A 19,314-nucleotide genomic window follows, 5' to 3' on the forward strand; every position below is an offset into this window, starting at 1 on the left:
ATCTTAAAATAACATTTACACAACTTAAAATAATACTACCAAATCTTTGCACGTATGCTAAAAGATAGTGGTAGTTAATGATAGAGAATGGTAGTTAATGATAGAGAATCTCTAAGTTTTTTCCCAAAACTATCTCTAAGTTTCTCCCCAAAACTAGCTTTGATCTTCTTCGTCTCCAACCTAGTCGTTCTTTCTTTTTCTAAGTCTTCTCCAAATTAAGCTCTCATCTTCTTCTTCTATGTGTCTTTTGATACACAAAATGGCAACCTGTAGAAAGCCTCGTACTAGCATTTCAGCTATTACTGTATTCAATAGTTATAATACGGATGCCGGGACATGGATACCATCTACAATTACAATCGGGAGCTGGGTACTTTTACAGAGAAGAAAGAGGAAGAGGAGAAATGTTAATGAATTTGTGGAGCCATTCAAGGGACAAGTTAAAGAGTTCAAGGTATGTGAATCGAGTAAGCGTGTGACAGAGGTACTAATACATGTTTTCCAGCATGTAGAATTGAGGGTGAAAAAATTTCCTCCTTGTCTTCCATGATATCGTCCTCCCAACTGTGAGTAGTATCTTAGTCAAAGCTTATTTTTTTTAAAAGTGTTTAATTGTTATTATTATGTAGTTTTTTTTATCCATTCAATCATGTCTCCTTATTGTTTTAAAAGTGTCTAATTGTTGTTTTAAAAATGTCTAATCATTTGGTTTTATGTAGATATTTATCCATCCAATAGGATAGACTGGCAACCAATGGAGAGTATAAGTGGGAATTTTGACGCTTTCCATGCATAGGAGAACAAATTTACAAAGGAAGAACTCATAGAGATCTTGCAGACCACGGCATATTTTTCTATGATATGCAGTACTTAGAACCAAACACATCTTCTGGATGGAGTCATTTGACTCCATTACCCCTCCCATTATTTGGAAGCAAAGATTGGCCATTGCCAACTTCACAAACTAGTGAAAGTTATAGGATCAGGTTGTATCATGACATACAGAAGTCTCTTAAGGCATCTGTTGCAACAACAAAGAATGTCAAGCTTACTATTTTTATGCCTATCGAAGTGTTTGTTGACTTCTTCTTTGATGAAGAAATATGAAGGCATCATTTCTGTTTTGGAGAAGAAGTCAATAGTTTGCAAGTACATTATTGGCTCTCAAAACTTCATTGTAACTTTTCACTACACCAGATATCATTATGTTAATGGCAACCTTGTTCCATTAGATCAAGATTTGGAGTCAGATCCTGAGAATACACCTCTAGTAATGGAGATATATTTGGAAGGGAAATTGCTTACAATGTTGAACACACTATCTAAAAGATATCTTTCTCAAATTAGAGAAGCTTACATACAAGGAGACTGAACAATTGCCAAAAGATTATACATTTACAATGGATACTAAAAAGGTAAACCATTTATATTTACATTAACAAAACCCCTCTTTTACAGGTGCCAAGGCGAAAAGAGAAAATGACTTTCTGCAAAGAATCTGTCTGTCATACTATTCACTTGATTAATTGTTGAATGATGACAGTATTGAGACATTGTAACTCCAAAAGCAATTGTATATATAAAAGATTTTTTTCTTACAAAACAATGTCAGGTCTCTTACAAAATTAATGTTAATGTTACAAATGTAAATATAAGTCTAATGATGGTGACACCGATCAGAAGAGTCAGGGGCACGGGAGCGATGTCTGATTGAGAGGTCGACTACGCTTTGGACTGAGGGGGCCGTCGATTTTTCTCCTCTTGCAGCCTTTCCATTTCTTCCAATAGTGTTTCTTCTCTTCCCCTCTCCGCCTGCAGCTCAACCTGCCTCCTAGAGTCCACCCACTCATCCACCTCCCCTTGCAGCCTGTCATACTCATTCAGGCAGCCACATGTTCTTGGACTTGTCTTTGCCGCTCCTCATCTCGCTGATGTATTCTCTCTGCAGCTTCCCTTGCAAATTTGTTCGCCCTCCTGATCTCTTCCTTTGCACGATCATGTGGACAGCCAAAATAATTCTTTGTACAGATTTTTTCCTGAATTGTTTTGCATGCAAGGGAGCATATTTGTTTAGACTTATTTCCTGTACACATAGAAAAGATTTGTTAGGGACATTATAGCTACGTTTGATTATGCAAGTCTACGTTACAAACATCACTTACATCAGGAATATCTAAAATTTTCTTTATTAAAAGATAGGCATTTAAGGCCGCCCTCCATCCACAAACTGACATCATTTGGCTAGACTGGCACCCTTATCCTACGATATGTCATGTGTTGAACCAGGTTTGGCTCCATTAGGAGATGTTCCAATGCATATACAAACTTTTGAGCACATTTGAGAGGTCCAAAAATCTGCATTAGCTTATCCTGCTTAAATAAATATACATGCTTGTGGAAGAGTCAATACCAAGTGATATAACAGAAATAGGATTCCAGAGTACATTGTATCGCTTGATACTGACTACATGACCCCATGACTCATAGTAGGATCGGTACCAAGCGATATAAAGGAGACAGGATCCTGGAGTCCTTTGTTTCGCTTGGTACTAGCCCCGTGACTCACAGTGGGGTTGGTACCAAGCGATATAAAGGAGACAGGATCCCGGAGTCCTTTGTTTCGATTGGTAGTGACCCTGTGACTCACAGTGGGGTCGGTACCAACAAGCGATATAAAGGAGACAGGATCCCGGAGTCCTTTGTTTTGCTTGGTACTGACCTCGTGACTCACAGTGGGGTTGGTACCAAGAGATATAAAGGAGGCAGGATCCTGGAGTCCTTTGTTTTGCTTGGCATTGACCCCATGACTCACAGTGGGGTCGACACCAAACAATATAAAGGAGACAGGATCCCAGAGAGGCCTTTGTTTCGCTTGGTACTAATTCATGACTCATTCCAGCTTTTGATTGATTGCAGTACCCATTCATTTCTTTCTCCAAGGTGTTTACAAAAATTAAACTTGGGTCAAAAACCAACTAGGAAAATGGTTGTAGAGCTAGCTATTGGGAAGGAAGTAGTATCTCAACACTCTATAAGGTTAAAAGAACAAATATCCTATCCCTTGCATCGACGAGCTTCTTGATATGCTTCATGGAGCTAAGGTTTTCTAAAAAATAGACTTGAGGTCTGGCTACTACCACCAGATCAGAGTTAAGGAAGTAGATATACCCCAATAAACTTTCAATACCCACTATGGCCACTATGAGTTTATTGTAATGTCATTCGGGTTAACTAATACTCCTGCAACTTTCAACCGCCTAATGTAAGATATATTTTATCCCTACTTGGATGAATTTGTACTTGTCTTTTTTTATGACTTTTTGTCTACTCTAAGTCAGTGGAAGAACATGAGGAGCATGTGCGTAGAGTTTTACAATTACTACGTATGCTAAGAAAAGTAAATGTACCTTCTTTACTCACCAGATTGAGTATCTCGGATTCATTTTGTCTCCAAAGATGGTATCTCAGTAGATCCTGCCAAGGTCAAGGATATATTGGAATGGCCACCCCCTTCGTGAGGTTCGTGGATTTTTGGGAATCATAGGATGGTACATGATTTTTATCAAAGATTACTCCTGGTAGCTGCACCCTTGACCGATCTTCTTCAGAACGCTATGCCAAATGATCCGATACTAGTCAAGGTGAAAGAAGTCTCATTTCATGATCCTGATTACCAAAGGATGGTGAAATTAGTCAAAGAAGGGGGAACTTCAGAGAAAGAGAAAAATCTAATCAAGGGTTACTTCACCCATGATGGATGCCTCTACTTCAATCACAATCTAAGTATTCCTAAGGATCCTATCCTAAAGAAGCTAATCCTCCATGAAGTTCATGATAGCCCTACTACAGGGTGTACGATATCATTTTGGGGTGGGAACCCCTTTTTGTTGGGACGCTGACCAAGATATGCGTGCCAACGTGCCCGATGGCTATAAAAAAAATTTAGTTAAATTATCCGGGGTGTTTTCTTGGTCATAGGGGTGCAATCTGTTCATCAATCAAACACCCGGACATGCATTTATTAAGGTCGAAAGTTTACCGTACTTTAACTAAAAAATTACGTAGAGGCTCATTTCGATGTCCATTTTGAATGTTATAAAATCATATACTAAGGTAAAATCCCACGCAAATTCCAAATTTGGACTCAAAATTTTAAGATTCCAAGTGGAAATAGCTCACTTATTAAAATTGATAATTTTTACACTATAAAAAGGACCATAAATTCATCTATTAAATGGATATATATCAATATTGAAGATGGACATGTTACATCCTTCCCCTATTAAAAAAATTGAGATGTCCTCATCTCGTCTCATGAATTGAGGGTAATCTCTTAAGAGTGTAGCTTCATCTTCCCAAGTTGCATCCTCTCAGGGTAGTCCTTCCATTGTACCAGATGCTCTATAAGAGTTCTTCCATTGCACCAGATGCTCTTAAGAGTGTAGTCCTCTTCAAGGTAGTCCTTCCATTGCACTAGATGCTCTATAAGAGTTCTATTATGGAGTTGCCTTTCTCTAGAACCTATGATCCTACTAGGCTACAACTCAAGGAATCCTTGAGTTGGGATTACAACTTGCTCATCATCAAGAATATGATCGAGACTAGGTACATAAGGCTTTAACAAGCTTACATGAAATACATTGTGGACCTTAATATGGGTTGGGAGTTATAGATGATAGGCACATTTGCCCAGACACTAATGACTATATAGGGTCCACAATATCTTGGGCTGAGCTTCTTATATTTTTCCATGTGACAGAGAGCTACGTTTGGGTTGCACCCACAGACGAACTTTGTCTCCTTCCTTGAAGATCCTTTCAGCCTCCTTGTGTCGCATAATGCTTTTGCCGATCGTGAGCAGCTTTAATATCTTTTTAGATAGCCTTGGTCTACTCTTCCATCTCCTCAAGCATTTTCCTAGAGGCTTCGACTCTTAAGGATGGACCAGAGAAATTTAAAAGATAAGAATTCCTCCTCATAGAGTGCTTTAAATGGTGACATCCCTATGCTCTGGTGATAAGATGTATTATAGGCAAATTCTACTAGAGAAAGGTATTAAATCCATCTTCTCGGTTCCCGCCCACAATATGCTCTGAGAATGTCTTCAATTACTTGGTTGAATCTCTCACTCTGGCCATCGATCTCTGGACGATAAGCTGTATTGAAGCTAAGTTGAGTACCCAAGGCCTGAAATAAAGACTTCCAGAACTTTGAAGTGAATTCAGAGTCCTGATCCGCTGACTATCCTTTTTGGTAAACCATGAAGTTTGAAGACCTCCTTAATGAAATCAGATAACATCAGAAGCTTTGCAGGTTTTCTTTGCAAGTATAAGATGAGCTGCTTTGGTGAGCAAGTCCAGCATCACAAAAATGGAATCATATCCTCCTTGTACAGTGGGGAGACTTGTCACAAAATCCATACTAATGTATTCCCACTTCATTTAGGGGATATCCAAGGGTTGAAGCTTCCCAGGCATCTTGACTCTTTTAGCTTTGATCCTTTGACATGAGAGACATTGCTTCAAGTATCGAAGACATCATTTTACAAGCCTACCCAACACTGTGTGCGTTCTCTAATTAAGGAACTTGTTTATATATGTCGCACAACATGGTAGGACTAATTAGAAAACAAAAGCAACGCGTGAGTTGGGTGGAAAATGGGAGGATGGAATGCCCTGACGACACCATCCTATGGGTGGGTGGACCCGATTAGTTAGGTAGCTTTCCAACAAAATTAATTAAAAGCTCTACGTTAGGTAAGTAGGTCCCTGGGCAACCCTACTCGAGAGGATTAGGCCAGTGGCTATGCCTCACATAGATGGGAAAAAAAGCATTGTTTCTAGAGAAATCAAGAATAGAGGCTTGCCCAAGTTAAGGTCAATCACTCTATGGGTGATTTGATTTTAAGAGTCATTTAGGAGACCATGCTCCCCCTCTGCAGGATAGAACTAGGACTTACCTATTAGTCGTATATCCTCGCATCTTTACACGGTCAAGGTGTCGACGAGGACGAGTAGGAAATTTTTCTTTTATTAGACTTAGTGGACTATCTTAAGGTTTCCCCTTTTTAGGTTGGGGGAACTTACAAAGGGTTGTCATATAATAGGTTTCCCTTGTTGTTCACACTACATTTGGGACCACTTGGACTCAACTAACCAAAAAGAAAATTAGTTAATTAAATTATATTCTTATAAAATGAAACATTATCTAGCTAATTTAAAACATTATGTAACTAATTTAAAACATTTATCTAACTAATGTTTATTTGTTATTGTAATTTTATTCCTATAAAATGAAACATTATCTAACTAATTTAAAACATTTATTGAACTCATCCAAAAAACATGATCCAAAATAGTCCCAATGGCCCAAATTAGAACCATAATGCACACACTTGAGCAAATGCACACATAAAGAAAGAGAAGAGAAATTGCCTCTCAAATCTCTCTCTCTCTCTCTCTCTCTCTCTCTCTCTCTCTCTCTCTCTCTAGTGCAAAGGGCTAAGAAAATAGCAAAACACAAAGAGTGACATATTTTTAATGAATTGTGAAGATAGGAGAACTAAATTATACCAATGAAAAGAGCTTCTTACTGAATCAAAGATACGAGAACGAAAGCCTACTAATGAAAAGAGTTTGAAAAGGGCATCACGTTGATGTAATCAGACCATTAACCACCATCAAGAAAAATGTTATGGCAATTTTAAGTCGGGGATAAAACCATACCAAACTACATGATGGTAGGTGAAACGCATAGCACTGTAGGACTGTAGGTTTTTACCCATATTTCTACACACAAATTAAACCATACCACTACATGATAGAGCTTGAAAAAGATCTTTGAATTTAGATTTAAAAAAAATTTAAAAATGGATAAGCGAGTCAAGAGTTATGGCCATTTTAATGCGAAGTGGTAAAGTTGTGTCCCAACAAGTGAATAGCCCCTTTCTACATGCGATATATTTTGCATAAATGCGGAGTGGTAAAGTTTTTATTTTGCATAAATGCTCTTATGAGGAGATTATCCAAGAATACCATTGTGGGTGTTTTGAAGCCCCTATGGAAAGGATTGATTCCATCATCTCCTTTTAAAATATTGGTGCTTCATTCGAGATAATTAGACTATAGAAAAAGTGCAAAAATGGGCTCTTTTGAGAGAAACAAGAAACCTTACACTTAACTCTTCTAGTCTTGCACTTTCTTAATGATTTAAATGAATGAGCAAGGGGATTCTAGTGCCCCTAGTAGACTTGGTTTTCTGAAGATCTTTCCACATACTCACTATTGCCAAAGCTATTGGTACCTCCAAAGGAGGGGTAGTAATAAGACAAGGTCTGTCATCCAAGATTTCTAATTGCAATAGATACTGGACATGAGTCTCATCATCATTATTCTTGCATGCAAAAGAGGTGCAAAGGCTGGTGATTTCTAATTCTATAGGCATATTAGCATGTACTCCATAAACTAGCCTGAAAGGTTGTGAGACCGATAGAGAGCTTAGAGTGATCCTATAAGATCCCAGTTTCTCTTCTTAGCATCCACTAGCCAAAGATCGGCACAGTAAACTATTAGTTTTTTTTACTAAGCCTTGTATTAGGGATAGCAAGGAGTTAACATAGCATGATTTATTTAAAAATATTTTTTTACTAAACCTTTTATTAAGGGATATTAGGGAGTTAACATAGCATGATTTATTTTTAATCTTTACACCAAAGATTCAATTAAACACTCCACTTGGCTGCATAATCTATAGCCACAAGAATATGATACTTCCCTTGTGAAGAACAAGGGACTAGACCCACAAAATCCAATACTTCCCTTGTGAAGAACGAGGGAGTGGACCCATAAAATCCAATCCCCACCTTTCGAATGGACTATATGATGGGATTGGATTCAAGAGGCTAGGAACCAATTGTGAGCACCTATATACTGGCCACATTTCACAACTTTGGTTTATGGACATCTTTATGAAGCCGAGGCCAATAAAACCTATATTAAGGATCTTTCAAGTTTATCAATTTTACTATATTCAACCAACCACTTCATTTGAGTATAAATGAAAGATATATCTAAAACTAAGATAATACATGAGAACAAGAAGAGAAGTTCATACTTATAGAAAAAATATACTTGCCAACCTATCTATATGTATAGCATCCAAATAGCACTCTTATTGTTATTCCCACTTACTTTTTAGGCTCCAAGCATGTCAAATACAAAGGAAATTAAGCTAAAATTTATTTTTCCAAACAAGGGTAAATCAAGTTCACATTCAAAGAGCCTTAAACATGAAAGCAAATTGGTCCTATGTGTTATAGAAAAAATTTGACATACCTTCTTGTGTTGAGTTAACTTATAGATAAAAACTTTGACATACCTTCTTGTGTTGAATTAACTTATGAAAACTTTAGATGGCACATGTCTTCAAAAGGAAACATTTGTGAATATTTTAAATTTTGTAAAAGTGGAGTTGATAGAAGTGTTGCTTATTGTATTAATTTTTTGCCCATTTTTAACTCAATTATCATGTCCTTTATGTGCACTTTTTATGTAGTTTTTCAAAAAACGTGAACCATTTCTGTTCACCTCTCTTTGTTATTATTAAGTGCCACAAATCCTCCAATTATATACAATATAATATATATATATTATCAATGTAGTAAAATGTTTGCATAAAATGTTCGCATACATTTATGTGTATAAGAAATCTTTACGCGATAATATGTCTTAAAATTTCCAATTCAAGAAAAATCTCACAAAGGTATACATTGATTAACATCTATTATTATTGATAAAATACTAAATAATGGGTTTTCAATGACCATGTAGCAAATATACTTCTATACAAAAGGTGTTGAGATTGAATTATTTCTAAGCAAAGTCTAAATAGAAGTGATTAATGAAAATTCTTGAGATTATTATTTGAAAAGTTTCGCATGAATAAAATAACATAAATATGGTTTTATAAAGATGAAAATACAACTCATGGTGGTTTTAAAATCATTTTTAAAAACATTTGCTAATAAAAGCATCTCTCCACAAATACCACATACCAAAGCAAAACTAAAGGTGCCAAGAAATGAAAGAGACGTGTAGATAGCTTTTATTTAAGAAATAAATAAACACATAACATGTGAGAACTAATTACTATATTGTGAAATTCTTGATTAACCTAGATTTTTTATCACATAAATTGTACTAGGTCATGCCGTATACAAATTACCATCCTCTTTGTGTTTTAGAATTATTCAAAGTGTTAGAATTCAATACAAAATCATTGTACTAGCCATATTATTGAGTCCAATAGAAGGAACCTAGTTACGTATACTAATGAAACTAGTTTTTTAAAATGTTTTCATGCTTGGACATATTTTTAAGACTTGAATTAGAGTTTCAATGTCCATATCGTGTTTAAAATAAGTGGCTTTCCCAATTCTTCTCTACCAATATTAGCACATGGAATTGGTGGACATTTCATAATATATGTGCATCAACAAATTACCCTCAAATCGTAGACATCAAAGGGGATGCAAAGGCTAGTGAAGTATATATTCAAGCTTTTAAAACTACCCTCTAAGAGACAACCAATATTGGGAATGGGAAGAAGGCTATCAAATATGGAAAGCACATAAAAGTAATCTACACTAAACTTGGGTATAATGGCTTCCATGAGTCCACTTGCCAATTTGAAGCATTCCTTTAACGACAATGCCTCACTAATTGGGAAAGGAAGGTGGCTCCAAATATTGGGACTGTAATGATAAGTCCAAATATTAGAACCGCCATACATCATTGATAACTCCTAAGCAAACACTTGTCTTTCTTTTGCAAAGAAAAGCTCGACACGTTGTCAGGCAAAAATCTGAAAGGTGTTTTGGGCTTGTGTACATATGAATGCATGGCATGTATAAAGCTTTGCCCTGGAATGCCTTGGCAAATGTACAGGGTGGATGGCTTGGTAGCAGGCTTGTACAGGTTTGTCCGGAGCGTGGTCTGCTAGAGATGGTATCAGTCACTCGGTCGCTCTGTATGTGTACGCGTCCCAAAAATAAAGTAGGCACTCGTAGGTTGAATTTGAAGGTGTGCATGGAGCAAAAAAAGACCTTAATACACAAGGGCCTTAATAAATACTATGTAATTTTATAAAAAAGGTGGCGAAGGTGGAAAGCAGCATGGCAAGCACGTGATTTCCAAATACAAAGGTGCCGACGTGTGAAGGTGGCCGCTTCCGAACCAGAGAGGCGTGGAGTGTGGTGCGAGCTAGAAAAAGAGCCGCTTCCACTAACAGACGGGGACTGCACCGAAGTAGAGGGCCCTCTTGGCATGCCAACTGTAGTGAGGAGAGGGATGGGCTAGCTTGGGCGCTGGCGATGACAGAAGGGGTTGCTTGGGTTTTGCTAGCGCAGCCAGTACAGAGTAGAAGGTTAGCATGGAAGGGAGTTCTCGTTTTTTTGGCCGCGGGAGAAGCTGGTAGCGAAAGAGACTGCTAGCTAGATGCAGTGCAGGCAATGATGGGGGGGGCTGGTGACTGGCTGGGCAGCCGCCTAGGTGCTGTTGCCGTTAGACATGACGACTGGCTGTGCAGAGCTGGCGAGGGCAGAACAAAGGAGTTGCCTTGCTTTTGTTTTGGACGCGGCTGGTGGCTGCTGGCGATAGAGAGAACACGTCTAAGGGGCTGGTAGCACGCAGGCAGAGAGGAAGTAAAGGGAGTGGTGCCTGGGACCGTCGTTGGATGCAGTGAGAGGAAGGGTTGCATTTGCTGGGCTGCAGAGAAGACTGGTGGCGACGTCAGAGGGTTGCCCCGTCAGGAGAGAGAGTACAGTGCAGAGACGTGTGGGTCGCAGAGAGATGCATTGGATCATGTGCCGATTGAGGATGTGATGTATCCTTGGTCAAAGTGTTGATGTGTTAGTGGCTGAAAAGGCTTGGTTGTCAGACGCAAGGTTGTAGTTCCAGAGGTAGTGATGCCGTGGTTGAATTCCCTTGGCAGTAAATCCAAGCCAGAGTGTATGTGAGATGGTTGTGTGAGTAAAAGCTTCTGTGTCGGAAGAAGCTTGTATGGAAGTGTTGGTTGGGAATTCAGGGATGAATGATACTGGTGATGTATCTGGCTATGGTTGTATGTTGGTATCCTATGTGTGTTGATTTGCAGGAGAAGGCGTGATTGACGTGTTTGGTGGTGTAGTCCACAGGTTTACACTCTCACAGTGCACTTTGTGCCAGCCTTCGATTACCTCGTCACGCACACAGTGGAAGTGTATGTGTTTGCTGGGTGTTTACTTGTCTATGGTGCCCCTGCTTTGTGTTGTCTTTCTGGTGTGGGTGGTGTGGTGAATTGTGTGAGAAGTGTTCCAGCCGGTGTGCTGGTGGTGCCCCTGTTGGTGTTAGTGTTTCCAAGGCTGCTGGATGGACAGCTATAAAGGCAGGTGATTCTGTGTCCAGAATTTCCGACAGCTTTCTGGTGCCCCCACAGAGGAGAGCTCAGGGATTGTTACAGATTTTCATGATGTGGTCTTATCCAGAATTTCATGGCAGGAAGGGTGAGGATGTGTTTGACTTTTTGGAGCAAATGGAGTTGGCATACATTAGCAATCATGTTACATATGAAGAGTAGGTTTTGAGGTTAGTAAAGATTTTCTTGAAGGGAGATGCCCGAAGCTGGCTTAAAGATTTTGAAGCACAGGGTGCGGCATATGAGCTACATGGTGTTTTGACCTTAGACAGGTTGAAATAAGGCCTTTTGGAGCATTTTCAGTAAGCGGAGGAGCCTAGTGTGCTTTGGCAGGAGTTGAGCATCTTGAAGCAGGTCCATGGGCAATCACTGGATGATTTTGTGAAGGTATTTACATGTTTGTGGGGTAAGTGGTGTATGACATTGAAGCAGGAAGTTCCTCCTATGTTTCTGAAGAAGAGCTTGTTTATTGATGGTTTGTTACCCCATTTGAAGGTCAGGGTTGAGTTGAAGAATCCCAAGTCATTTGATGATGCAGTTAGGGTTGCTAGGGAAAAGGAAGGTAAGATTTTGAAGCAGATGGAGATGGGTATTTATCCGCATGAAGGTGTTGTGTCTGCAAGGGATATGCATGTAAATTTGGTTGAGGTGGATAAGAGTCCTATGCAAAGTTTGATTAGATAGGAGCCTCAAAGGCCGATACAGGTGCAAAGAGGGATGTTTTATGTGCCTTTTGATTTTTTTCCAAAGTCTTTAAAGCATGTGAAGGTGGATGAAAAGCAGGATGAGGAATCTGGGTCAAGGTGGTCTGAGACTTTTGCAGATGAGGAGTTGCCAGTGGATTCTTCTTTGGATTTGGACGTCATGGTTGTGCATGACAGTGATTTGGAATGCTCTATTGAAGATAATTTGCATTCGGATCTGGATGACATGCATGCACATGGAAGCAGAGAGGATGATGCCTTGGGATTGGCTGATGATAAGAAGGAAGAGGAGTTGGATACAGAATGCTTTGAGGATGATTCTTTGCCAGATTCTACAAGGGAGGAGGATGGGGTAGAGACTTGTGATGAAGTGAAGATGGTTTGCAATGCGGATGTGGAGAGCATGGAGGAAGATCCTATTGTTATGGATTTTCTTGGACAGCTTGATGGTGGTATGGTACCTGCAATGAATGATATAGATGTTTTTCCATTTGATGCATTAGGTGCTGGGGAGTCTTTGGACGATGATACCTGGGGGGTTGGCAACACTCAAGAAGATATGCATGTAGATTGGGCTGATGAAGAGCGTTTTGATGTGAGTATTGTGCTTGAGGATGATATGTGGGCAGTTGTTGCTAGCCTTGATGAACAGGAGCCAGAGATAGACATGGATGCAAATATGGTTGAGAGTGTAACCAAGGCTTCTTTGCGTGTTGCTGAAATGCTAAAGATAAAGTCCATAGATGACAAAGATTCTGAACCAGTTGAGCTGTATGGTTGTGAAGAGATGCCTATTTTACAAGAGTTGGAAGTGCTTGTGGACACTGCTGTTGGAAAGGATCTGGATTTCTGTGTGCATAAAGGTCGAAATGTTGGAACTTGGCCTTCATTGGTATTGATGAATTGGATGCTAGATGTTGCAATGCCACAGGTTTTGAAGACAAGGAGGTTTGTTGTGGGTGAAGTGTTTTCTTATGGTTTATTTGAAGAGCGAAGGCTTGAGGATGATGCTGTGTGGTCAGAGTCTGTGAATGCTTATCAAATAATGGACGGAAATGATTTTGTGGCACATATGGTTGACGTCTGGTATGTAGTGATGCAGCCATTGTTTTTCACAGATGTTGAGAAATGGGATGGTGAGTTACAGCAATTTCCTTTTGATCCTGGTGGATAGCTATTGGACTTTATCTTTTTGCTACTGAGCATAAATGCTCTAGTAGATAGGGGGTTGGCAAAGTATGTCAGGCAAAAATCTGAAAGGTGTTTTGGGCTTGTGTACATATGAATGCATGGCATGTATAAAGCTTTTCCCTGGAATGCCTTGGCAGATGTACAAGGTGGATGGCTTAGTAGTAGGCTTGTACAGGTTTGTCCGGAGCGTGGTCTGCTAGAGATGGTATCAGTCACTCGGTCGCTCTGTATGTGTACGCATCCCAAAAATAAAGTGGGCACTCGTAGGTTGAATTTGAAGGAGTGCATGGAGCAAAAAAAGACCTTAATACACAAGGGCCTTAATAAATACTATGTAATTTTATAAAAAAGGTGGCGAAGGTGGAAAGCAGCATGGCGAGCACGTGATTTCCAAATACAAAGGTGCCGACGTGTGAAGGTGGCCGCTTCCGAACCAGAGAGGCGTGGAGTGTGGTGCGGGCTAGAAAAAGAGCCGCTTCCACTAACAGACGGGGACTGCACCGAAGCAGAGGGCCCTCTTAGCACGCCAACTGTAGCGAGGAGAGAGATGGGCTAGCTTGGGCGCTGGCGATGACAGAAGGGGTTGCTTGGGTTTTGCTAGCGCGGCCAGTACATAGTAGAAGGTTAGCGTGGAAGGGAGTTCTCGTTTTTTTGGCCGCGGGAGAAGCTGGTAGCGAAAGAGACCGCCAGCCAGATGCAGTGCAGGCAATGATGGGGGGACTGGCGAGACTGGCTAGGGAGCCGCCTAGGTGCTGTTGCCGTTAGACACGACGGTTGGCTGTGCAGAGCTGGCGAGGGCAGAACAAAGGAGTTGCCTTGCTTTTGTTTTGGACGCGGCTGGTGGCTGCTGGCGATAGAGAGAACACGTCTAAGGGGCTGGTAGCACGCAGGCAGAGAGGAAGTAAAGGGAGTGGTGTCGTCATGTGGTGGGACCGCCGCTGGATGCAGTGAGAGGAAGGGTTGCGTTTGCTGGGCTGCAGAGAAGACTGGTGGTGATGTCAGAGGGTTGCCCCATCAAGAGAGAGAGTGCAGTGTAGAGACGTGTGGGTCGACTGCTGCAGAGAGATGCAGTGGATCATGTGCCGATTGAGGATGTGATGTATCCTTGGTCAAAGTGTTGATGTGTTAGTGGCTGAAAAGGCTTGGTTGTCAGACGCAAGGTTGTAGTTCCAGAGGTAGTGATGCCGTGGTTGAATTCCCTTGGCAGTAAATCCAAGCCAGAGTGTATGTGAGATGGTTGTGTGAGTAAAAGCTTCTGTGTCAGAAGAAGCTTGTATGGAAGTGTTGGTTGGGAATTCAGGGATGAATGATACTGGTGATGTATCTAGCTATGGTTGTATGTTGGTATCCTGTGTGTGTTGATTTGCAGGAGAAGGCGTGATTGACGTGTTTGGTGGTGTATTCCACGGGTTTACACTCACAGTGCACTTTGTGCCAGCCTTCGATTACCTCGTCATGCACACAGTGGAAGTGTATGTGTTTGCTGGGTGTTTACTTGTCTATGGTACCCCTGCTTTGTGCTGCCTTTCTGGTGTGGGTGGTGTGGTGAATTGTGTGAGAAGTGTTCCAGCCGGTGTGTTGGTGGTGCCCCCGTTTGTGTTAGTGTTTCCAAGGCTGTTGGATGGACAGCTATAGAGGCAGGTGATTCCGTGTCCGGAATTTTCGACAACGTTATCATGATGATGAAACAATTACTATAATTTGCTATTCAAATAATCAATCCCATTTAATTCAGTTGCCACTATCTACGGTGTGAGGAGGAAAGGGGACTTTGAGCCACATATTACTCTCCTAGAAAAGAAAGGCTCAAGACACCCCTATATGATGAAACAATTGCTATAATAATCTATTCAGATCATCAATCTTGTCTTATTTAACTGCCATCATCTATGGTGTGAGAAGGGGACTTTGAGCCACATATTACTCTCTTAGCATGAAGAGATGGAGAAACACACTCTCTTAGAATGTCTATCATATGTTATTAGCTTCATACATTGCTTCCTTCATGTATTTCAGGAATACTAAACATCCACACTTTCCAAAAGTATGTTAGAGCGTACTTTCCCCATAAGACCCTTTCTTTTCTTTTTTATCCCTTCACTAGTGTGCTCAACTCTTACCTCTCAAGGTTCCAAGTTCCTTGTTGAGACATATTTAACCATCATAACAATGTAAGTAATTGACCATTTTTATTGTCATCCATTTCAGTAGCATCATTATTTTCACTATTCGTATCATCATTTCCATTGGAGAAGTTAGCTTGCATGAGGTTATTTCTCCTTGCATCAAATGCTCCTTTACAATAATCAGAAGTGAAATGACCTTGAAAATAGGTATAGTGTATATCATGTATTCGAGGAGGTGGTGAGATGAGTACTGTGACGTGAAAAATTGATATCTTTCATTGTCAATTTTGTGCATATTTTGATGGTTTCGCAATGGTAATAAGGTGGAAGCTTGTCCAAGAAGATTGCGGCGCCCACAATGGAATAACGGCGTGGTGATGCGGCGGCTTGGCGGCTACCCCGATAATAACATTCTATCTTCAAATATAATGGTTTTACTTGATTTAGGGTGCACACATTGTAAATGCCACAAGTATGCTTGATAAATACTTTGGTATGGTAGATAGGCTAGTGATGTGGAAAATAAAAGTGGGCCTTCATGCTCACATGGATTTTAATTGTATTATTAATATGGTATTCACCATAAGGCTACAAGTTGGGGAGTGTGGAAGGCATGTGGAGGAGTGTGTGTAGGTGCATAATTGGGAAAGATTCTTCTAGAATGCCTACATGGAAGAGGAGAATTCCGCCATGTGTAAGTGGGATCTCCACCTACATGCCACTTAGGCTTGGCTATTATCTTATCACACTCTCAAAGTCAAAAAGTCTTCAATTTAATAATCAATAGAAGACTTAGCCTAAGAGGACAATTGATGGTGACATCTACCCTTATGTCACTGAAGGGTTGAAGATTTCTATGTTGTAATTTGTAACAATGGAAGAGAGGGTGATTCTCCACCTATAAAAGGAGCCCTCCTCTCCCTTTCAAATCAAGGAATGAGCCTCCTCAATTGAGCATTTTGTGTCATTGCCATTCTCTTATCTTTCAAACTCTTATTCAAACACTCTCTTTACGTGTGAATGTCTCATTTAGCATTAGCTCCTCATGCTTAACCCAATTTTGGACCTCTTTGATGATTCATGGTAAGGGGGATAAGGAGTTATTATCTTGGCGGGCCTGTGACTTCTCAAGGTAGCCCTTGCCTTATTGCCGCCCTCCTTTGGAGGTACCAATGGTTTTAGCGGTAATGAGCATGTGGAAAGACTTTGGGGACCATAGGTAAATCTTCACGATTGTCCGCTGAGCAATGTTAACCCTTACCCTCTAGCTTGAATCATGAAGGAGATGAGAGGCAAGAGGCTATGTGAAAATTGAGGTTTCATGCAAAGAGAGAGAAGTGCAGTTTTTGTGGTCCAATACCCAAATTTCAACCGGTAATTACTCATCACTCGGGTATTGTTTTCTAAAATTGATCATATGGCTAGGAAGCTCTTTCTATGCTCTTTCCACTCATGTAACTAATTTCTTAATCCCTTACTTCATTGATGATTAGAATTTCTCCCAAAGTTGCTAATTTTTAGGTGAATTTTGGCAGTTTTATAGTCTCGTAGTAAAATGCTCATAACTTTTCGCTCGGTTGTCCGTTTTTGAAAGTTTTTATATGGGCGCGAAGCTCTCTTCAAGCTCTACGCATCTATCTAATCATCTTTTGCACAGCCTATATGGATTTAAAACTGCAATTCTCTGTGTATCTCTGTTTTTTATAGAATTTTGGCAGTTTTATAGTCTTGCAGTAAAATGCTCATAACTTTTCGCTCGGTTGCCCGTTTTTGAAAGTTTTTATATAGGCACGAAGCTCTCTTTAAGATCTACGCATCTATATAATCCTCTCTTGCACAGCCATTATGGATTTAAAACTGCAATTCTTTGTGTATCTCTATTTTTATAGCTTTTTGGCCATTCTTTCTTCTTAATCATGATTAATTCCTCCTAATCCCTTATCAAAAGGCAAACCCCATGTGTCTTATCCTCTTGTAAGTGATTGCCATATTCATTTTCTTTAATATGTTCCGTCCAAATCGCCCAATTCGAACGGATGAACCTTACCAATATTCCCCGTATGTTTCCGTTCACATAATCCTGAGCTGGAAGATTTTCTTCCAACAAAGAATCGCCCTTTTGTTTGGAGCTGCAAGACTGGCAGAAATTCTTGCTTCTCCGGAGCCTTTCATCTTTCCTTCCATGAATTATGATCTCACCTTTGATGTGTATATCTTTATCCTAATCTAGGGAGAGAAAGGGAGGTGAGGAGGCTGTGAGGTTTCATACAAGTGTGTTTTGATTCTGAGAAGTGACCGAAGTCCAAACCCCAACTTCGTGTCACATCTTTTGGTGGAGGCGGCGGGCAGGTTTTACTTAGAATTATTCTATTTTAACCTCAAGGTCCCGCATGATTAAAGGAAAGTTGTTTTGAAACAAGTAAATTTCCCTTGTCACTACTCATCTTTTGGTGCAAGATGTTCAACATTCCGGTGTTCCGTGGATCGGAAGGAGAAGACCCGGGGAGTTATCTCCGAGATTTTAACCGAGCATGCCGCTTGACGGGTTGGTCTATGAAAGAGAGGGCAGAAATACTTCCAGATTTCTTGGAGGGTATGGCCTTAACTTGGCATGAGGCTTTGCCAGAGGAGTCCAAGAATGATTGGGAAAGGTTGACCAGAGCAATGAAGGAGAGATTTGGGACAGTGGAGTCGCCAAATGCTTTACTATTGCAATTGGATCAAATTTTCCAAAAGGATGGAGAGTCAGTTTCTGCCTTTTCAGTGAGGTATGAAGCCTTATTCATCAAATATCAACAAGCTGCTTTACATGTTGTTGCTTCTTCTTCTTCACCTTCTATGGAAGATTCAAAGAGTTCTTTAGCAATGGAGCACCTTAAGATGAGCAAGTTTATCAGGGCTTTGGATCCCCGCTTGCATGGAAAAGTTCTTAGCAAAGATCCCACTAGTTTTAAAGAGGCCCTTCGTATTGCTTTGAAGAAGGAGGCAACTCTTCATATTGAGTCCACATTTCAATCTTCTCCAAGTGTGCCAACCCCACCACGAGTAGAGATAGCCTCAACATCTCAGGTACAAGCTCCATCCTTGGATCATAACATTGCACAACTTATGGCAGAATTTGCTGATTTGAAGTTACACTTAGTCAATGCAAGGCCACCTAGGGTTCCACGAGCTGAGGATAAACCTAGGGATAGAAGTAGTGTCACATGCTATGAATGTCAAGAGAAGGGGCACTATCGTACTGAGTGTCCAAAGTTGAGGAAAAGTGAGGATAAAAGTTTAGCACTTTTAGAGGAAACATGCTCAGAAGAAGAAAAGGAAACATTGATGCCATTAATGGCAAAAAGGGGTCGTAAAACTAGAAGCCAGGAAGAAGAAGAACAAGAAGATAAATCTGAAGAAGAGGAGAAAAATAAGAAGAAGAAGAAGTCATCTAGGAGAAAAATTGGACAATCTGATTTTCCTCTTGGACAAGGATCTCTTAGTTATGACCTCTTGACAGATCTTAGGGAGAAAACGGCACAAATCACATTTGGGCAGCTTTTGGCACTCTCTCCTAAGCTCAGAAAGGAATGGGGTAAGCTGGCTAGCACAAGGGAATCTAAGAAAAAGAAGAAGAGGGATAATGGGACTCCTATGGTTCAGAAGGTGGATATTGATGTAGGAGATGATGTGCCTGTGATTGATGTCATCATTGAGGGGCAGACAATTTCTAATGCATACATTGATGGAGGTGCATCAATCAATGTCATGAGTGAAAAAACAATGAAAGATGCTGATTTAAAGTTGTCTTCTACCAACTCTCCCTATCGCATCAAACTTGCTGATAATACTAGGGTGAA

Source organism: Cibotium barometz, chromosome 38 (genome assembly GCF_041138505.1).
Source record: "Cibotium barometz isolate CiBa-2024 chromosome 38, ASM4113850v1, whole genome shotgun sequence".
Lineage (NCBI taxonomy): Eukaryota > Viridiplantae > Streptophyta > Polypodiopsida > Cyatheales > Cibotiaceae > Cibotium > Cibotium barometz.